Below are 21195 nucleotides of genomic sequence, written 5' to 3' on the forward strand. Positions count from 1 at the left end.
GAATGCCAGCTGCTCAAACTCGGGGAGGACGTCCCTGTTGTGAAACCATAACTGGTCTAAGAGAAGAATCATTAGACCACAGAAAAAAACAGGTTGCGGGGGGCAGGGAGTGAGCAGGAAGGCGACAGGTCAGCACTAACAACTACGGTCCAGGATCATAAGCAGGATCCAAGGTTTATTTCAATGAAAAATAAATCCATCATTACAGTAACTTGTTTTTCATTTGCCCTACCTCTGTGGCTGCTCAGTTGTCGGTCTGAAAGTAGAGATTCTCAAAAGTTGCCCCCTGACAAGAATAAGGGGTTTGGGACCAAAAGAGAAACACGTCCAGCAGCTGTAAAACATAGACAAGAGCAAAAAAAGAACTGTCTGATTTTTTTTTAATGCAGAGAAATCAAAAGGGTAAAAAGGAAACAAGCAAAAAAACATGATACTCCATCTAGTGCAGTAAAACTTGATGAACTTGCTTCGTAGAGCAGGAAAACAACTGGATTCTAGTTGGGACTAGAACGGGAACCAGATTTGAAAGGACTCAGGCCAACCACCTAACATCTGCAGTCCTCGTTTCATCATCTCTGTGAGAAATCTGGCAACTAGAATCTAGATGATTCCTGGAGTTCCTCCCAACAATGGCATCCTGTCCCTACACATAAGCAAATAATTTTTTAAAGTAAACCACCATGTTTCCTCTGCCATACAAAACATTCCATTGTGTTCTCATCCTCTGACTTGTCCACATTCCTCCAAGGACAGAGGAATGTTAGTGATCTATTTTAAGATATCTGCCTGAAGCGCTGAAGACCAAGTTTCTTTGCTTTGATCGCTTCTCACAGGACACAGAATTGCAAAAGGTCATTGCAAAATCTCTATTTCCGTCCTGTGGTTCTTTTTTTTTTTTTTAGTTTTGTTAAAATTTATATTAAAAAGTGGCATGAACTTTTGGTATAGAACAAAAATCTTAGGGAGGCAAACTGTATAAAAGCCTTAAAACAGAAATGTAGTGCTTCCAATGAATCCCATCACCTTGAGAGCCTCTTACAAACAGTCTCTAAACCAACACCAGATATAAAGAGTCAGTCCTAAAGAATGAGCAGAATCCAGGGTCTCCACATCACGTCACGCAGGAGTAACTGTTGAAATTAAGCCAGAAGGACCTGCTTCCTCTGTAGCAAGCTCAGTTTCTGAAGCATTACAGTTCCTCTAGCTGGGGGCTCATTCACAGGCACCTCCGTGCAGGGAGTGTGACACCCGGGACGGAGGGCGACACCCGGGACAGAGGGCAGGAAGGCAAACAAAGCAACAACGCTGCCCTGGGCGGCTTACATAACAGCAGCTAGAAGTTCCTGAGCTTTCACCACACTGCCAGCAACGGGATGTATCACAATAGTAGATGTCAAAAGAGTTAAGCTGGTATTTCTAAGTTACATGTAAAACAGGAAAGCTTTAATATACACCATTTGTAAACAAAACTGCACTTGATCTTGCTTTTTTAAATGATCTGAATCACACTGTAAGTTTCTCTTTTTGTTGTTGTTGTTCTTTTAATCATTGAGAGAGCCATGGCTCCTTAACTCAGGAGAGTTCTTTTCTCTCAAAACTATCTCTGCAAGACGTAAACTTGGCTTCCCAAGAAACTGACAGATAATTAACAATTTCCCCCATCACCTACGTAATTCCCTAAATAAAAATCGCAGGCAGTTGTTTCTAGAGATTACATATGACCTCAATATCATAATCCTTTAGAAGATACTAAACTTTTTGGTTTGACAGGTTGAACAACTGAAACATTATAGAAGGCTCCAAAAAACACATTTAAGTTGCATAAACATCCATGTCACGGTGTGGGAGGGGAAGGACATCAAGGTCAGAAATTAGAAACTTGTAGATTTTTCTCATGCTATGGAGTTGTTTTCAATAAGATTCTCCCAGTTCTGACACCTCTCGCCAGCTCCAATGCACCAAGAGCAAGGAACAGCTCCGAAAGCCGTTGCCTTCTTTAACCGCATGGAGCAGTGGTAGAAAACTGACACAGAAGCTGATCTCTTCCCAATACTAGCCATCTGCAATTGCAATTCTTCATATTCTTTACCCCATTTTGGACCTTTCAAAGTACGTAATCATTTGTTCCTCGTCTGAATCCAGAAGGGACGGAAGTGCTACCTTTGTCACTGAAGAAGGAACAGCCTCTTCTACACACACTTCTGCTTTATTCACTTTACAATCTCCATTTGGTTCTTGTTTGGGACTTCTCAATTTCATTCCCTCAAAGCTTTCTTTCAATGTAGGTTCCTTTTGCTCCTCCTCCTCCTCTTCCTCAGATTATGGTGAAAAGGCAAACCTCTGGCTGTTTGCAGATGGTAGCCATAGAACCAGGATGACAAAGACGATCACGGAGAATAGCAGCCACCTGATGGCACAATCAACCCACAGCTCCTGCCAGTCCGACTGACAAGTCACTATACTGAAGTTCATGGTTGTCCAGATGATAAACAGATGCTGCCACTGCCAAGAATGACTGGAATCTAGAGTATGCGTAGAGAAGGAGTGAGAGTTCAATGAGGAAAGAGCTATTTAAGAGAATTAATTGAAATTCCCAGGATCTCAGCATGAAGTTAGGTGGTTTAGGTGTCACTTCAGCTTTGCACTGCCCAAGTGACTCTCCTTTGCCTTAGAGTGACAGCTTATATGCTCCAAAGGGGACCAACCTCCCAAGGACTGAAATGTTAAGTACAGCATCACGGCTTCTTCTATAGTGTTAGGTTATGTGCCCTAAGAAAATATGGTCAGTGGAAGTACGGAGCCTCTGATGGTTGTGATTGTGAGTCAACATGGCTGGCCCATGATTCTCAGTGGTTTGGCAGTTATGTAATAATGTAGTCTGGCAGTTATGCAATTATGTAATTTGGCAGGGATCTATGGACTTTTACTACAGTAGCTTTTCACTGAGGAAAAGGAAATAATCAGAATTTGGGGAGACTGCTAGATACTAGCTTTGAACTGAAACTGATTCCAGGAGACCCAAAATGCTACTGTGGCCCACCAGTCATAGTGGGGGCATATGGAAGTCAGGTTATTAATGAAGTCTTAGCTCAGGTTTGTCTCACAGCAAATCCAGTGGGTCCCTGAACCCATCCCATAGTGATTTCCCCAGTTCCAGGATGCATAATTGGAATAGATATACTCAGCAACTGGTAGAACCCCCATATTGGATCTCTGACAAGTGGAATAAGGGCTATTATGGCAGGAAAAGCCAAGTAGAAGACATCAGAACAGTCCCTCTACCTAGAAAAATAGTAAACCAAAAGCAATACCACGTTCCTGGAAGAACTGCAGAGATTACTGCCATCATCATGAACTTCAAGGGTACAGAGGTAGTGATTCCCACCCCTACATCTCCATTCAACTCGTCTATTTGGCCTGTGCAAAAAACAGGTGGCTCTTGGAAAATGACAGTGAGTTACCGTAAACTTAACCAGGTGGTGACTCTAATTGCAGCTGCTATTCCAGATGTGGTTTCATTGCTTAAGCAAATTAATACTCTCCTCGTACCTGGTATGCACATATTGATCTGGCCAATGTCTTTTTCTTGATTCCAGCTTCGATGGAACACCAGAAGCTGTTTGACTTCAGCTGGCTAGGCCAGAAATACACCTTTATTGTCCTGCCTCAGCGTTAAATCAACTCTCCAGCCCTAAGTTATTATTTAGTCCACAGGGACCTTGATCACCTTTCCCTTTCATAAGACATCACACTGGTCCATTACATTGATGACATTATGCTGACTAGACCTAGAAAGGAAGAAGTGGCAACGACTCTGACTTACTGGTAAAACGTTTGTGTGCTAGAGAGTGGGAAATTAGCTCCATGAAAATTCAGGCACCTTCCACTTCAGCGAAATTTCTACAAGTTCAGTGATGTGGAGCACGTCAAGACAGTTCTTCTAAAGTGAAGGATAAGTTGTACCATCTGGCCCCTCACACGACTAGAAAGGAGGCACAACGCCTGGTAGACCTCTTTGAATTTTGGAAGCAACATATCCCTCATCTGGGTGTGCTACTCCAGCCTATATATCAAGTGACTCAAAAATCTGCTAGTTTTAAGTGGGGCCCAGAACAAAAGAAGGCTCTGCAATATGTTCAGGCTGCCATGTAAGCTGCTCTGCCACTTGGGCCATACAATCTAGCTGATCAAATGGTGCTCAAAGTGTCAGCTGCAGATAGAGATGCTTTTTGGAGTCTTTGGCAGGCCTGTATTGGTGAATCGCAATGCAGATTCTTAGGATTTTGGAGTAAAGCCCTGCCATCTTCTGCAAATATCTGCTATCCTTTTGAGAAACAGTTTTTGGCTTGTTTCTGGACCTTAGTAGAGACTGAATGCTTTACCATGAGCCACCACCAGGTCACCATGCAGCCTGAGCTGCCCGTCATGAACTGGGTGTTGTCTGACCCACAGAGCCATGAAGTTGGACATTCATAGCAGCATTCCATTATTAAATGGTAGAGGAGACTCTTACCCGCTGTGGGAAGTAAGATTAGGATTAGAACATCTTCAATCTCCTTTCCAACTCTAAGGTACCGAGATTCTTAGAGATTCAAGATGACTCCAAACCAGAACATTATCGTTAACAGTAACATTTGTTCTTCATCCATAGTGTTTAGGACATGAAGTATTGGTAGAATTGGGGATTCTACCTCTTTAATATCTCTTCACTCCACCCACATCATCACTGCTGTCATCTTCTCTCCCCTGAGTTACCGTGGTGTTTTCTAACTGAGCCCTGTCTCCCATCTTCCCCCATTCTCATTTATTTTTCTCACTATAGTTAAGATAATCTTCCTATACCACAAATCTGATTTTTTCACTTTTCCACTTAACATTCTTCAGGAGCTTCCCATTTTCCTCCAGATAAAGTTGAAATGCCTCAGCATGGCCCTACTTACCTCTTTAAATTTATTCTTCTGCCCTCCCCACCAACAGCGACCACAGGCAGATCACCTTGGTTTCATTCTGTCCCTTGCCTCCAGGCCTCTGACTAGCAGCCTGTTATCCCTTCCTCTGCATGCCCCCTCCCTTTAATCAGGCTAACTTCCACTCCATCAAGATTCAGCATCCTTCTGGAAAGCCATCCACACCCTCTCAGAGTTGGGCTAGGGGTCCTTCCTCATGTTTCTACTTCCCCTAAGTTACCACTCATCACGGCATCACAGCATCATACACACACAGTTATTTGACAGAGGGTTACTTGTCTTATTATCACTGTATTCTCATCTCCTAAAACTCTGCTTGTTACAATTTCAGAGCACCATAAATATTTGTTAAGGAAAGAATGAATGAAAGAAATAACGGTGTGAAGTCATCCATCCACCACAGGCTGAGCCACTCATGGGACAAGAGTTAAATCACATGACTTAAAATCACAAAAAAGGGAAGGGAATTCCAGGCAGGTAGATGGAAACATAGAGACAAATGGCATGCAAAGAAAGTGATGAACGGTAATACGGTAAAAGCAAATAGGAGCACAGTGCTGCTGCTTTACAAATCAAGTTGACAGTTCCTCAAAAAGTTCAACGTAAGTTATCATAACCAAAAAAAAAGAACCCGTTGCCTTTGAGTCGATTCCAACTCATAGCAACCCTATAGGGCAGAGTAGAACCACCCCATAGAGTTTCCAAGGAGCGCCTCATGGATTCGAACTGCCGACCTTTCAGTTAACAGCTATAGCACTTAACCACTAAGCCACCAGGGTTTCCATAAGTTATCATATGACCCACCAATTCTACTCCAACAGAATTGAAAAACATATGGTTACACATGAATGTTCACAGCAGCGTTATCAATAGTCACCAAAAAGAAGAAACAAATCAAATGTCCATCAACTGAGGAAGGGATAAACACACGTGGTCTATCAACACAATGGAATATTATTCAGCGATGAATCTTAGAAACATTATGTTAAGTAAATGAAGTGACACACAAAAGGCCACAGATTATATGAATCCATTTATATGAAATGTCCAGAATAGGCAAATCTATAGAAACAGAAAGTAGATTAGTGGTAGGCTAGTGGTTGCCTGGAACTGAGGAGTGACTGCTAATTGGTATGGCGTTTATTTGGGGTGATGAAAATTACACAGTGGTGATGGTACAGAACTTTGTGAGTATACTAAAATTCACCAAGTTTTACACTTTAAATTAAAAATAAACTAAAATAAATCACCTATATAAAAATGAAAACATAAAAAGTAATGCCAGAAAGTAGAAGGCATTGCAGGCAAGACTCAGGATCTCAACATTTACAATTTCTGAGAAGGAAAAAGGCATCAAAGTAGTGCCCAAAGCAATAATTTTACAGAGAATTGGGGAAAGAAAATTTGAAGAAAGAATGGCCAAGTTCTGAGGCACAAGTCAGTAAGGGCCTGAACAAGGCTTCCAACGACGGAATTGGAAAGGAAGGAGAGGTTCAAGGGACATATCACAAGAAAAACTAACTGATTTTGTGACTGACTGAATACAGAAAGATAAGTAAATGCTGCCAGCAAAGTAGATTTAGAAACCAGCTATATCGAGAAAGGAGAGAAAAAGAAGCTAGTACCAGATTTGAAAATCAGAAAAATGCAAACATCATAGAGACCACAGTGGAAGTGGTTTTAGGAAACTGTGATAAACCATATCAAAAGCTATAGGGAAACTGAGAAGAATAAGAGATTATTGTTAGATTTCTTCACCAAATAGCTCTTTGGTGATCCTGGTAAAAGAAATTATAGAGAGAAAAAGTAGCCTCCCAGAACAAGCAAAAGTTGTTTGCACTTTGAGGCTGCCTCAACATCCTGATCCTATTAGCCTTCATCATCTACTATTTTTTAAATTGCTTTTAATAAGAAACATTCATCCCCCCTTCAAATTTTAGATTTCTTTCCAGTACATGGGATTTTCCTGACATGTATCTCTAAAGGGAGGGCAGAGGAAGAGAGACAAGGGGAATCTCAGATCTGTTTTAACACTTGCTAATAATATAACTGCTAAAATTAGACTTACAAGTTCTCTCCAAATGTCCCCAGAGTTATCCTGCCCATTATTCCCATTTATAATTGAGTGACTCAGTTCATCTTTTGCTAAAATTACCTCTTTAGAATTCATTTTGTACTATAGGAAATTTTTCTAAATAATATTTTTATAGATAATCAATTACTATACCTTGAATTTGTCCTCCTTTTCTGTCAGGAATCAGGATTACATATATGGTATAGAACAAGAGAAATGCTAAGAAAAGCCACAAGTTCCCATTTAATTTTGGCATTCAGTCTTTCAGGTGGGTAAGACCAGTCACTTTGGTATCTAATGTGAGCAGTTCCCAATACAGAATCATCTAACTTGCAAACAGTTCATCCGCAGGCAACCAGCAAAGAAGGTAGTCAAGCCCTGAGTCCATGCCCCAACTCAGAACACCTGGAAAATGATTACTATTCATCATTTGTTACTCCTCTCGAGCAAATGCAAAGGAGTAACTCATAAATGTACGGAAGTGCCTTCTCACTGTAGACGCTGTGTGCAACCAAGCAAGCCACTGCTATTCACTGCTTTTTAATAAATTATCTGCCTCATCCCTTCACAAAGCAAGAGGAGATGGCTATTGCTAGTGTCCCAAGTTGGAAGATAGAAGCATTTATCAAAGAGACAGTGCCATGAATTGTGGCATTTTGAATACTAGTAATTATTACTGCTTGGGAGGCAGTCATGGTTTAAATGAATAAGGTCAGAGGCATAAAGATGAGGGACTTAGGTTGGAGTCCTAGCTGTACCACACACAAGGTGTATAATATTTGACAAGCCACTTATTCCCAGCAACCCTCACCTCTAAGAAATAATAATAATGTTCCTTATGTATCGTATTTCAAAATATGCACTAAGTGTGGGTAAGGTTGGCCAGGAGACTTCTCCCATTCTGTTAGCAGAATTAGGGCTTGTGCCTGAGTAGGGGTTGGTACGGAGTCAGAGGCTGTGTTGTAGCATTGGGGTTAGGGGGCAGGGACAGGGACTCTCTCCACCAGATGTCCTAGGTGTGCCGTGGTACCACCAACCCACAGACTCACTGAGCCCAAGCCGACAAGAGTAGATAGATTATAAGGCCATCAACACAAGAGAGGCTCAGGGTAGGGATGACTGTCAAGAGTCACCTGTTACTGCCCTGATAGCCGTAAGCACGTACGGCAATTCTCTGTTCTAAGGAAGGCTGGATGAGGATGCCAGAGGCTATCCACAGCAATATGGCTACTCTTCTTTACAAGAGTGTTGAATGACTTCAGGTGGCATCTGGCTCACTGGATCAAGGTGTTGTCTTAATAAAGGCCAGTAGAGTTACTGCTATTGGAGCAGCAGCTTGTATGCTGGCAGCTGAATGGCTTAATTTAGGAATGTAGTGAGAAATGAAGTCATGATTAATATGATAACTGTGACTCTTACACATCTGAACAGTCGATTCCACCAAGAAAAGGTGTCTTAAATGGCTTCTAAGCAAACTAATGACTCACCTGTGTGCTGAACTTTTCAAAAAACTTCGATATATTTTCATGAAATAACTCTTCTATTTTCTAACACATTTGTAATGCCAGGAAATGGATGTGAAATTCCTCACTAGAAGTATGGTTCCTTCTTCTAGTGCCCTCTTGAAATGAATCATTAAAGGTGCCTTTTTTTTTAGGTAAAGCAAATGCCTGGTTTCCCCTGTGTATAAAAATTTTAGAGAATATTGTCCTCCTTAAAACTGAACAAGGAAAAGCATTTCATTGGTCAGGGAATTAAGATGAAGATACATTATCCCTGAGAATTTTCTGGAACCTTCAACATGGCTATCATCCATCTATAAACAGCAATGGTTTCCCATGCTCAAAGACATGAAGACCATGATGTTGAAAACCAGGAAATCAATAAAGAAGAACTTGAAGAAAACAGTAGGAGTTGTGGTAGGAAGCTTGCCAAGGCTGGTGATACTGCTGTGAGGAGACAAAGTTTAACTTCAGCTCTGACTTCTTGTCACTTACCAATGTCACTTGTCCATTATTTCAAAGCACAGCACACAGAGTTGTCATGTAGGAGATTATATCTGGTGTCGTTCAATAGCAATGGAAAGTTTATTTGCATTGAAACAAATAAATATCATCTCCTCACTCATAAAAATAAGCAGGAATAAAAGGTGTTCAAGGTGGGTGGGAAATGCCTCATTTCCCTATTATCTATGTTGTAATTTCCTATAAAAATGAAAAGAAATGTTGGTTAGAAACGTATAAATTTTTTAATGGGTTACATGCTTTTGTCAAAAATGAGTTACACACTTATTTATGTATATTGTTTTCCTGTGTTTAATGCTATTTTGAAAAAGAGCTTACTTACATAATTAAGCAAGCTTCGATAAACTGAAGATTGCCTTAAAACGTTAAAAGCTTTATAATCCAAGGAAAAATGTAGGGTATAATTTGCATGTTCACAGAGGATGCAAATTCCCTAGAGCTGGGTCCCCAGACTCAAATACATGTTACCTACAGGGGCCAGGTAAATAACAGAAGCGAATGAAGATGACTGGATGAATGACTATGGGGATGATGAGGGCTGTAACAAATCAGAGAATACATTCCAGCTAATTGTTTCACGAGGAGCTGAAAATCCAGGGTTTCATGTAAAATCACCCAAATTGGCGTCAATTTTAAATGAAGACCAACGATACATCTGATGATCATATTTGGCCATGGGCTGCCATTTGTGAACTTTGCTCAAGCAAAAGCCAGGTAGACATGTAGAGAGAGAGAGATTTTGTTTTCTTCAGAGTGTTTATGAATATATTTTATTTGGCTATAAAAAAATCTTACTATTAGGCTTTTTAGATTTATGAGTGAGCTTATTAAATATTTTCATATGCACATCTGCAAGGTTTTCTTTCTAAAATACTCTTTTTTATCTTAAAGCCTCCCAAATAAGGTATCTCATATGAGGGGAATGACTCAAGGAGTGAGAGAATGGATTGAAACTACTCAATTAAATTCTAAAGTGTCTACATTCACTCAGTAGATTTGGAAAGGTATTATGAGGTAATGATGCAAAACTATTTTTGCAGGTGTCAAATTAATACAATGCCCTCTCCAAGAACCCTGAAAATTCATTTCCCCATGTAACTACTGTCTCTATCTTACTGGGAGAGAAATGGTTAGATAAGTTTGGAGAAGAAAATATTGAGTAACTCAGCTTTTCCCTCAAAAGAATGTCAGAATCACTGTACTGGATCAGACTCATTGATTATTCATTCTGCACCATGTCCAGCTGCAAGTGCTTGAAGCAACCAGTCATGGGACAAATAACAGCCTCCACATCACTAAATGCAGGGAAGAGAAAAACTGTCCCATAGTGTTTCCAAGGAGTGGCTGATGGGTTCGAACTGCCGATCTTTGGGTTAGCAGCTCAGCTCTAAGCCATTGTGCTACCAGGGCTCCAAACACCCCTAGCTTTCCTAAGTAACCTGCCTTACATTCAGTAACAATACGTTATATAAATGTTCTCTAAGACAATTAACATCATCGTCCCGTTAGGTGGATCCATTAATAAGTCCTAGAACTTTACCACCTCTCTCGAATCACAAGAACAGAATGTTAAAGCTGATGGAATCCTGGAGACCATCTGATTCAAACCTTTCACTTCCATTTGTTGCCCTGAAACTACCAACACCAAACTGTGAGCAATGCAGATTTATTCTAGAATTCGAAGATCTAGAATTCAAAGTTTTAGTTTACTTTATGCTTCCTTGTTTTTTAAACAACAAAGTATAACTTCATGTTTCAAACACTTTATCAGCTTTTCTTTTTCCCACAACAGAGTTCTCATTTTTGTGCTCACTTCCTACTTTATTTAGGAAATTTTATTAACTGTTTGAAAATCCTAGGGGTCCATTTAGTATCTTTTTTTAATCCGGAATATCTTATTATTTTGCTGTTGTTGTTGAGAATATACACAGCAAAACATGCACCAATTCAACCGTCTCTACATGTACAATTCAGTGACACTGATTACATTCTTGTGCAACCATTCTCAACCTCATTTTCTGACTCGTTCCTCCCCCATTAACATAAAGTCATTGCCCCCTAAGGTTCCTATCTAATCTTTCCAGTTGTTGTTGTAACTTTGATCCCATATAGACAATTCTTAAAAGAGCATAATGCTCAAGGCAGACAATTTTTACCAGTACAGCCAAGCTATTGTCTGGTTTTAAGAAGATTTCGGGGATATTTTTGGTTTATGGAATGGGTGGTTAATTTCATCTGTGAACAACTACCTCCTTTGCCATGGGACCAGAAGAACCGGATGGTGCCTGGCTACCGTTACTGAACATTTTTTTTTTTTAATTGTACTTTAGATGAAGGTTTACAGAACTGTTGTTGTTAGGTGCCATTGAGTAGGTTCCAACTCTTAGAGACCCTATGCACAACAGCACCCATCCTGCTGAGGGTATTCCTCTTTTTCGCTGGCACTCTACTTTAGCAAACACAATCTCCTTCTCCAGGGACTGATCCCTCCTGACAACATGTCCAAAGTATGTGAAACGTGGTCTCATCATCCTTGCTTCTAAGGAGCATTCTGGTTGTACTTCTTCTGAGACAGATTTGTTCTTTCTTCTGGCAGTCCATGGTATGTTCAATATACTTCACCAACACCACAATTCAAAGGCGTCAACTCTTCTTCGGTAATTATTCATCATCCAGCTTTCACGTGCATAGGAGATGACTGAAAACGCCATGGCTTGGGTCAGGCACACCTTCGTCTTCAAGGTGACATTTTTGCTTTTCAACACTTTGAAGAGGTCTTTTGCAGAAGATTTGCCCAATCCAATGCATCTTTTGATTTCTTGTCTGCTGTTCCCATGGGTGTTCATTGTGGGTCCAAGTAAAATGAAATCCTTGACAACTTTCACCTTTTTTCCATTTATCATGATATTGCTTATTGGTCCAGTTGTGAGGATTTTTGTTTTCTTTAAGTTGAGGTGTAAGCCATATTGGAGGCAGTGGTCTTTGATCTTCATCAGTAAGTGCTTCAAGTCCTCTTCATTTTCAGCAAGCAAGGTTGTATCATCTGCATAACTCAGGTTGATAATCAGTCTTCCTCCAATCCTGATGCCCCGTTCTTCTTCATATAGTCCAGCTTCTCAGATTATTTGCTCAGCATACAGATTGAATAGGTATGGTGAAAGGATACAACTCTGATGCACAACTTTCCTGACTTTAAACCACGAAGTATGCCCTTGTTCTGTTCAAACAACTGTCTCTTGGTCTACATACAGGTTCTGCATGAGCACAATGAAGTGTTCTGCAATTCCCATTCTCCTCGATGCTGTCCATAGTTTGTTATGATCCACGCAGTCGAATGCCTTTGCATAGTCAATAAAACACAGGGAAACATCTTTCTGGTATTCTCTGCTTTCAGCCAGGATCCATCTGACATGAGCAATGATATCCCTGGTTCCATGTCCTCTTCTGAATCCAGCTTGAATTTCTGGCAGTTCCCTATCAATATACTGCTACTGCTGCTTTTGAATGATCTTCAGCAACAATTTACTTGCCTGTGATATTAATATTATTCGATAATTTCCATATTCAGTGGGATCACCTTTCTTGGGAGTAGGCATAAATATAGATCTCTTCCAGTCAACTGACCAGGTAGCTGCCTTCCAAATTTCTTGGCATAGGTAAGTGAGCACTTGCACCACTGCAACCGTTTGTTGAAACATTTCAATTGGTATTCCGTCAATTCCTGGAGCTTTGTTTTTCGCCAATGCCTTCAGTCCGGCTTGGACTTCTTCCTTCAGTACCATTGGTTCCTGATCTTACAGTACCTCCTGAAATGGCTGAATGTTGACCAATTCTTTTTGGTATAGTGACTCTGTCTATTCCTTCCATCTTCTTTTGATGCTTCCTTCGTTCTTTAATATTTTCCCCATAGAATCCTTCAACATTGCAACTTGAGGCTTGAATTTTTTTCTTCAGTTCTTTCAGCTTGAGAAATGCAGAACATGTTCTTCCCTTTTGGTTTTCCATCTCCAGGTCTTTGCACATGTCATTATAATACTTTACTTGTCTTCTCGAGCCACGCTTTGAAATCTTCTGTTCAACTCTTTTAATTCATCGTTTCATCCTTTCACTTTAGCTACTCAACATTCAAGAGTAAGTTTGAGTCCCTTTTGACATTCATTTTGGTCTTTTCTTTCTTTCCTGTCTTTTTAATGACCTCTTGCTTTCTTCATGTATGATGTCCTTGATGTCATTTCACAACTTGTCTGGTCTTCAGTCATTAGTGTTCGACGTGTCAAATCTATTCCTGAGATGATCTCTAAATTCAAGTGGAATTTACTCAAGTTTGTATTTTGGCTCTCATGGGCTTGTTCTAATTTTCTTCCGTTTCAGCTTGAACTTGCATACGAGCAATTGATGATCTGTTCCACAGTCGGCCCCTGGCCTTGTTCTGACTGATGATATTGAGCTTTTCCATCATCTCTTCCCATAGATGCAGTCGATCAGATTCCTGTGTATTCCATCTGGTGAGATCCACATGTATAGTTGCTGTTTATGTTAGTGAAAAAAGGTATTTGCAGTGAAGAAGTCATTGGGCTTACAAAATTCGATTATGCGATCTCCAGCATCATTTCTATCACCAAGGCCATATTTTCCAACCACTGATCCTTCTTCTTTGTTTCCAACTCTCGCATTCCAATCTCCTGTAATTATCTACACATCCTGACTGCATGTTCGATCAATTTCAGGCTGCAGAAGTTAGTAAAAATCTTCAATTTCTTCATCTTTGGCCTTAGTGGTTGGTGTGTAAATTTGAATAATAGTCGTATTCACTGGTCTTCCTTGTAGACGTATGAATATTATCCTATCACTGACAGCACTGTACTTCAGGATAGATCTTGAAATGTTCTTTTTGACGATGACTGTAATGCCATTCCTCTTCAAGTTGTCATTACTGGTGTAGTAGGCCATATGATTAACCAATTCAAAATGACCAATACCAGTCCATTTCAGCTCACTAATGCCTAGGATATCAATGTTTATGTGGTCTATTTCATTTTTGACAACTTCCAATTTTCCTAGATTCGTACTTCATACATCCACGTTCCAATTATTAATGGATGTTTGCAGTTGTTTCTTCTCATTTTGAGTCATACCACACCATCAAACGAAGGTCTCGAAAGCTTCACTCCACCACCATCATTAGGTCGACTCTACTTTGAGGAGGTGGCCCTTCCCCAGTCATCTTTCGAGTGCCTTCCAACTTGGGGGGGGGGTCATCTTCTTGCACTATATCAAACAATGTTCCACTGCTATTTATAAGGTTTTCACTGGCTAATTCTTTTCAGAAGTAGACTGCCAGGTCCTTCTTCCTAGTCTGTCTTAGTCTGGAAGCTCAGCTGAAATCTGTCCACCATGAGTGACACTGCTGGTATCTGAATAACACTGGCACAGCTTCTAGCATCCCAGCAACACACAAGCCCTCACAGTACGACAAACTGACAGACACGTGGGGGCAGAAGAAACTAGCTTCTCATTAAATGATTAGTACACATACTGTTTTGTGTTATTAGTTACCAACCCCAAGACATGCCAGCACTCACCCTCCTCGAACTCAGGTTCCCTATTACCAGCTTTCCTGTCCCCTCCTGCCTTCTAGTCCTTGCCTTTTTAGTCTCGTTTTGTTTTATGGGCCTGTCTAATCTTTGGCTGAAGGGTAAACCTCAAGAGCGACTTCATCACTGAGCTAACAGGGTGTCCGAAGTCCATATTCTTGAGGTTTCTACAGACTGTCAGGCCAGTAAGGCTGGTCTGTTTTTGTGAGTTAAAAATTTTTTCTACATTTTTCTCCAGCTCTGACAGGGACCCTCTACTGTGATCCCTGTCAGAACAGCCAGTGGTAGTAGCCAGGTACCATCTAGTTGTGCTGAACTCAGTCTGGTGGAGGCTATGATAGTTGTGGTCCATTAGTCCTTTGGACTAATCTTTCCCTTTTGTTTTTGGTTTTCTTTATTCTCCCTTGCTCCAGATGGCTGAGATCAGTGGAGTATCTTAGGTGGCCTCTCACAAGCTTTAAAGACCACAAATGCTATTACTGAACGTTCTGACCAAAGATTCTACAGAATAACCCTGATCAAAATTGGGGAAATGCAGAAAAGAATTTCAAATTCTCACAGACTCCAGACTTTCTAGAGCCATGGAGGCTGGATGAACTCCCAAAACCACTGCCCTGAGATAATCTTTAAACCTTAAACCAAAAATATCCCCTGAAGTCATTTAGTGTCTTTTAATAGATATTTGATCTAACCTACTCCAAAGGACCTACAGATGAGGTGAGTGAGGTCAACTTACATCATCAGTGGTCTTGCCTCTCTGAGAATTATCTGGTACTCCTAATATTTTTGTTCTCCGTTTATAAGAGCAATGGTGTGTCATACTTCAAACAGCATAAGACCAACATTTGCTCCGTCCGTTGGAGTCCAGGAGGCAAACTGGATCTAACGTGCTGCAGTAACTTCTGTTAGTGTTATTCTTAGCATGTTTTTCTACACAGATGTGAAATGTGGTCAAGGGAAGAAATAGAACATAAGCAAATATCACAATGATCACGGTTAATACTAATTTAATGATTTAAATTATGATTTACATTAATTAGTAATGATCAATTTAATGATTTACATTAATTAATAATGTCCCTTCCCAGGAAGTTGATCTGGCACACCAGTTCCAATAGCCTAGCATAGTCCCTGAAAGATCACATCAATATTCTACCTTTTTGATGTAAAAAACTCATGTGGCATCCATTATACCAAAAAGTAGATTAAGAATTTGACTCTTTTTGAAGAAATCTAAAATAAATTACTTAAAATATTACCCTCTATCATACAGATAATCTAAATTTCCAAGTGGAAATTTATTTCTAGAAGCAAAACCACAGCAGGTTTCTCGTTATTTTTTGTCATACCCTTCTTATGTAATAATTGGCATTGTATATTTTATGAATCATGAATTTAAAAAGTGCTTTCAGAAATAATACGTGGCTTTTATTTTGAGTTAATAAAATATCTACCAAGAAATTTAGAGTGAGAGTACTGAAAAATTTGCTTTGCAGCAAACTCAACGTCACAGGGTAAGATCACACCACTCAATAACATTATTATTTAATATTCAGGATTTATTACAAGACATTGAATTATTCGTTTCCATTGCTGCCTCCACTAGTACATTATGGGCTTCACAAAGACAGCAATGCTGACTTATTTTTTCCTTTTTACTCATTATCTTAAAATGTACTTAATAAGTATAAGCATAAATGAAATAATTATTTACATGCACACCTTTCTATCCTATTGCTCCCAATAAAAAACATGCAAAGCATACTGAATATAATGCCATTTTGGGTTTTGGGTATATCTTTCTCCATTTTATAGTCTTCTGTCATATTTTTAAAAATGTATTGCAGATAATTAAGATGCTAAGAAATGCCAAGGATGATAGCTTTTATTGTACTCAAAGGGTGAATAACGTACTTCCTGATCCAGGATCATGGAATGAATACTCTGAAACATTTCCTTCAACCAAAAGTAAGTAATGTACAGGGGAGAGATGTTTGGGGGGCACATTTTGGCAGTGAAGACAATACCCCCAAGAAACAGGAAGCCCTGAATGTTCTTGAAACCCAACAAGAATAGCCCAAAAGAGATGGCTTTCTTTTTACTTTCTCACAGGTTTATCCAAAACCTTGGTTTTTAAATCCCTATCTGCAGCCAGCTAGATGCAGGCGAAAATTCAGCTGGAGGTACTGGCATTTAACTCGATAACCTCCCTTTCTTCATATTTCTGTCATTGCTCGTTGCTGCTCGTTGCTGGTTCTCCAGCCCCTGTCCCACCGCCACACACACATACACACTTAGCTCCCTACCTCAGCCCCCCGTATCTACTTAACACTGCTTTGAGGCATGCTTTTCCATCTTGTCCCATGACTCTCTTATAGTACTATTTTATTATTTCCCAGTGATCCTTTATGCTCTAGTTTCTCCCCTCCCCACCTTTCTTCTCCTCATGTCATAGGACCTGTCTTTTTTAGCTCATTTAGCCTCTTCCCCAAGGACAGGGATAAGGCAGCAGTAGCCCAATGAGATGCTTCATGGGGAAATCAGATACTTTGTCTCTGCTAGGCTAAATGTGCATTTTTCTAGCTTGGTACATAAGCCAAGTTAGATGATGTAAATTAACAACTGAATATTCACTTCAGCTTGAGGATGAGCTCAATAATATGACAGAACGTCAAGTGAAGAGCTTATCTCACAGCAGTTTTAAAAAGTCATGGGGATAAAAGTTGGAACATGCGTGTTGCGTTGCATAAGCCAAATATCTCAGTAAGCTCAGAGTAGCCAAACCTACTCAGATGAGCATCTACAGAGAGCAGTACTGAGGGTAGGTGCCCACTCGCTAAGGAAGAAAGATGGATCTGCTCCATAACCAATAAAAGGAATCATGGTGTAAGGAGTGTATTGTCAGGTACTGTGATAAGTACTTCAAAAATGACTGATAATTTAAATGCATTTTAATTTTCAGTAACCATATTAACCCACTGCCATCGAGTCGTTTCTGACTCATAGCAATCCATTAGGACAGGACAGAACTGTCCCATAGGGTTTCCAAGGAGCAACTGGTGGTTTCGAACTGCTGACCTTTTGGTTAACAGCCTGAGCTCTTAACCACTGCACCACCAGGGCTCCAGCAACCATATTCCAAAAAAAACCAAACCCAGTGCTGTTGAGTCGATTCAGACTCATAGTGACCCTATAGGACAGAGTAGAACTGCTCATAGAGTTTCCAAGGAGCGCCTGGTGGATTCGAACTGCCGACCCCTTGGTTAGCAGCCGTAGCACTTAACCCCTACGCCACCGGGGCTTCCGCGACCATATTAGGTAGGTAATATTATTTCCGTTTCATAGATATGGAACCTGAGGCTGAAGAAGTTAAAACACTTTTCCCGAGGCCTCATAGCTACAAAGTGGCTGAGTTGGCATTCAAGCCCACATTTGAAAACCCTTGTTAGAAAAATGGAGACCTAGCTATAAGAACAAATCTGGCTTGGAATAAATACAACCAGAATTCTCCTCAGAAGCAAGGATGGTGAGACTGCATCTCACATACTTTGGACATGTTGTCAGGAGGGATCAATCCCTGGAGAAGGACATCACGCTTGGTAAAGTACAGGGTCAGAGGAAAAGAGGAAGACCTTCAACGAGATGGACCGATACAGTGGCTGCAGCAATGGACTCAAGCACAACAACGATAGTGCGCATGGCACAGGACTGGGCAGTGTTTTGCTCTGTTGTGCACAGAGTCACCATGAGTCGGAACCAACTCGACGGCACCTAACAGCAACAGCTCCATTTACTAAGAACACATTTTTCAGACTTGTACAGTGCTTGTTACTTAATAAAAGTCTAACAGCACTTATGTCAGCCTTGGTTTTCCATGAATTCCCTAGGCCACCAGCTTTAAAATTATTCCCGAAGGCTTTTGGCTCCTCCTAGACTCTCAACTACCTCCCTCAAAGACAACTCTGGAGAAAACAGAAGTTAAAGAGCCATGTAGATTGCAGGGCAAACAACAATAAAATCATGAAAAACCCCTGACTTAAACTGGAGTGAGTGTTAGTGATGCGTGAGAGCCTGAAGTATAGGGCAGCTGTGGGCAACATGACAGGAGAGAATTGATACATGAAAGCTGCTAATGTTCTGCTTTGCCTTTCTTATGCTTTGCCTAGGGACCATCATTGCCTGCTCCTAAATGGTGAAAATCAGTGACAGCAAACCAGACCACCTGTCTCAGTCATCTAGTGCTGCTATAGCAGAAATACCGCAAGTGGATGGCTTTAACAAAGAGAAAGTCATTCTCTCACAGTCTAGGAGGCCAGAAGTCCGAATTCAGCATGCCAGTTCCAGAGGAAGGCTTTCTCTCTCTGTCAGTTCTGGGGGAAGGTCCATGTCATCAGTCTTCCCCCGGTCTAGGAGCTTCCGGTCCAAAGGATGCACTCTGCTCCTGGCATTGCTTTCTTGGTGGTATGAGGCCCCCCTGTCTCTCTGCTCACTTCTCTCTTTTATATCTCAAATGTGACTGACTTAAAACATAACCTAATTTTATAGATTGAGTCCTGCCTCATTAACAAAACTGCCACTAATCCCACTAACATCATACAGGTAGGGTTTACAACACATAGGAAAATCACATCAGATGACAAAATGTTGGACAATCACACAGTACTGGGAGCCATGGCCTAGCCAAGTCGACACACATTTTTGGGGGACACAATTCGTTTTACAACAGCACCCATGCCACTACACTTCAAGTAACATTAAGGGGGCCCAAAAGCTGCTGCAATGAGGTGTTGATGAGAGCAGGTACAAACAGACCAGCCTCCCTCAAACATCATTACCTCACCCCTCCCAAACTCCAGAGCTGGTGAGTGACCAGAGGGAGACTGCCCTCTCAAGGGGTTTAAAAGAGAGACTTTGATTTTCAGCTTTTCTTTTTTACTTGTTTGTATTTTTGTAACTGTTCTCAATGAAAGTACTTTATTTTTATGATAAGGGAAATAAATTACCATTTTATAAAAGTAAAGCATTCTGAGGAATTTTTAAAAAAGATGAAGCTATGGATAGAAAAACCAGAAGAGAAATAATGAGAATGTTCACGCATTGTGAAGAATGTAACCAACGTCACTAAACAATTTGTGTAGAAATTGTTAAATGGGAACATAAACTGCTGTGTAAACCTTCACCGAAAACACAATAAAATATTTTTTATAAAAGGGAAGCTGTGATCAATAGAATTCACTGGTAAGAGAATCGGTAAACAGTAGGAATCAACCGTTCAGAAGTAACTGGGATCCTCTGACCTGAGGCTCGTTCCCTCCTTCCTCTTCTTAAACTCGCTGGGGACTGACAATCTAAGGTCTAGCCTTCAGCCCTACTCAACATATGTTACCAGTTATAGACAACTGTAGCTGAGGTCCCCAAGGAACTGGAGCTCACAGTCCAAAATATCCAGACACTTGAACAATACATCCGCCTCAAAAGAAAGATAACTGGACACCACTTACCAAAATATGCAAACACATGGAATAAAAAATCCCATGGAAAACAAAATTAGGTTTTGTTTTCAAAAAGATTTGTTGAAATACAAAACACAACAGATGGAATAAAGAGTAGAATAAATGTATCTGAAGAACAATTATTAATGATGTGGAAGTTTCCCAGATGATACCAGGAAATGATAAAGAGACAGAAATTATAAAAGAAAAAGTGAGAGAAGGAGAGAAGGAGAAAGGACTAACACCTAGACAATGAGAAAAGTGAAAATGGAAAGGAGGAATTATTCGGTAAAACAATGAAGATAGCTTTACCAAAATTAAAGAAAAAGGCATCAGACTGAAAGCGCTCACAGAGTGATAACAGGATAGAAATGGACAAATGCACAGATGGAGACAAATCTCGATGTTTAAAAACAAAGCCAAAGAGGAAATTCTAAATAATTATTTCTTTAAGTATTGTAGAAAAAGAACTGTACTACTAGTACAGTTCCCAAGTTAATTTATAAACTCCAAAACCAAACCCCTTGCTGTCAAGTCCGACTCATAGCAACCCTATGAGATAGAGTTGAACTGCCTCATAGGGTTTCCAAGGAGCACCTGGTGGGTTCCAACAGTGGACCTTTTGGTTAGCAGCCCAATGCTTAACTACTACACCACTACGATTTCCAAACTCAGCACAGACACAGTCAAACTTGAAAAATGTTAATCTAAAATGTACATGCAAGAATAAAAGGCTCACAAATAGCTATGGCACCCTAGAAAGAAGGAGATGTAGAATGGGAAATTGCCCCACCAGATAGTAGGACAACCGCAGAGTCAAAGTAATAGCATTGTATTCTAACACTGTATGGTATTATTACCAGAGTGGACAAACAGCTGATGGAACAGAAAGCTCAGAGAGTAATAGTTGAAAATGTGGAAACTTAGTATGTTATAAAGGAGACATTACAATCAATGGGGAAAGGACTGGTAGTTTATAAAAGATATTAGGGAGAATGGCTTAACATATGCAAAAAATAAAACTAAATCCCTATCTAACAACTT

At 40.3% G+C, this 21195-nt stretch overlaps 1 protein-coding gene across 6 annotated transcripts in view; it reads right to left on the reverse strand.

Moving 5' to 3' along the window:
- The window catches only part of LOC111751558 (uncharacterized), a 360216-nt gene that overhangs the window by 266222 nt on the left and 72799 nt on the right, over positions 1-21195 (reverse strand). For 3 of the 6 annotated variants that reach the window (XR_010317908.1, XR_002786661.2, XR_010317906.1), the window contains exons 4-5: positions 15396-15589; positions 233-9245 (exon numbers count right to left, since the gene is read on the reverse strand). The exons of 2 other annotated variants lie outside the window; for them this stretch is intronic. The gene's annotated coding sequence lies outside the window, so the exon portion shown is untranslated. The remainder of the gene's footprint in view (positions 1-232; positions 9246-15395; positions 15590-21195) is intronic. One more of the 6 variants, XR_010317909.1, reaches the window with a different exon arrangement.

Source organism: Loxodonta africana, chromosome 15, assembly GCF_030014295.1.
Source record: "Loxodonta africana isolate mLoxAfr1 chromosome 15, mLoxAfr1.hap2, whole genome shotgun sequence".
In the NCBI taxonomy this organism is placed as follows: domain Eukaryota; kingdom Metazoa; phylum Chordata; class Mammalia; order Proboscidea; family Elephantidae; genus Loxodonta; species Loxodonta africana.